This window comes from Lagenorhynchus albirostris, chromosome 12, assembly GCF_949774975.1.
Source record: "Lagenorhynchus albirostris chromosome 12, mLagAlb1.1, whole genome shotgun sequence".
NCBI classification, from domain to species: Eukaryota; Metazoa; Chordata; class Mammalia; order Artiodactyla; family Delphinidae; genus Lagenorhynchus; species Lagenorhynchus albirostris.
In genome coordinates this window covers 57,614,349-57,616,124 of record NC_083106.1, presented here as the reverse complement: position 1 = coordinate 57,616,124, position 1,776 = coordinate 57,614,349, and positions in this window count along the sequence as shown.

Below are 1,776 nucleotides of genomic sequence, written 5' to 3'. Positions count from 1 at the left end.
GAAGCCGGCGGGGAGGAGACAGCCCTTGGGAGCCCCGAGAAAGGAGACGGGAACTAGCTCCCACGAAGGCTCGCGGCTGTCGGGAGGCTCTCGCGAGAGTTTCGCGTGGGTTTCGGCCGGGACCCCGCGCTGTTCGGTCTTCTGCTGCAGCTCCAATTCGTCGAGAAGGGATGAAATGGGGAAGGCTGACGCCGTGTTCGGGCTTTTATTATTGCGTGGTTGCAGGCTTCCAAAGCAGCACAATGGCTTTGTACTAAAATATACGATTTCCCGACTTCATTTCTTCCTCCTGTGTTTGGAAAGAGACATAAAGATTATTTTGGCCTCAAAGACTTACCAAAACCTACCGGCACCAAGCCAAATACGTTCTTAATGGAGTTCTTTTGGAATGAAGCGCAAACTTTTAGAGCAGCAATGTTTTCTTTTAATGTTAGAGACTAACAGTTTTGCAGAACAGCCTAAAACATTTTTCCTTTATTACATATATATGTATGTGTGTATGTTCACATATGTGTACCAAATGGAGAAACATAGAGCCAAAAATGCAGTAATTTAATTTTACGCGATGTAATCTGTATTTCACATTTCTATTATCGTAACATTGCATTTATTGTAAAGCTGCTAATCTAATAAGTTGACACACCTGAAAGTTTTTCACAGACGATCAGTGTTCTGAGGTAGCTTAAGAGTATTTTCCACACGGGGGGGGGGACCAATTAGGTTGTGAAATTGAGTATGATACGCATTTTACTAAATGAAATGAAATATCAGGTATGTCAGAAATAGCAAGGGTATTATTTGAAAATTTTGATTCAGTTATATATGTATATGGGTATTAGGTCAAGATGTGAAATGCATTTTAGTAGTTTAACATAAAAGTATTTTATGTCACATGTCATTCCCATAAAGTCTGATGTGGATTAGACTGCTCTCATTGTTGGTTCTCCTCCAGATCTTCAAGAATCTAGTATATTTCCATCTTTCAACTACAGTTAATCTTTGAGCAACAGGGCTTTGAATTTCAGGGGTCTGCTTATAGGTGGATTTTTAAAAAAAATACAAACTACAGTACTACATGATCTGCGGTTTGTTGAAGCTTCTGATGCGGAACCTGTTTGAGGTTGGTTGAATCCTCAGTTGCAGAACCGAGGATACAGAGGGCCTCCTGTAAAGTCATATGCTGATTTTCAACTGCTGGGCTGGGGGTGGGAGAGCTCTGGGCCCCTAACCCCTGAGTTGTTCAAGGGTCAACAATACTCCATCTTGAATCTTTGATTCCAGGTTTAAAATCTTTCTAGAGAGAGTGCAGAGGACTCTCACTGGGGCTTTTAATCAATGATAAGAGACTTGAACCTGAAACAACGCCGTCACCTTCTCTTATGACCTGTTGACCTGAATAGGCACATGCCTCTAACTTAACTTCAAAGTAGGCTGAGAGATGTAGGGAGCGTGAAGCATGGCTAACACTACTGTCTGCTACACTGCAAATCATAGTCAAGAAAGTTTGAAAGGCAATAGCTGAAGAAACGCCAGGCCACAGGCTACTTACAGAAGTTCAGAATTTCTTCAACTCTCGTAATTTTTGGTCAGCCTGATATCTTTCAGAAGATAAGGATACTGCAACAAAATAGCATTGTTCAATGTTTTTTTCCTGTGTGCCCCTGTAACACTTTGTTTCTACCACTAGACTAGCATTCTGTTTCATACCTAATTCTGCACTCTTCTTCCCACAAAACTGTGAGCCCCTTCATTTTTGTATCTTCATTAGTTCTGGGC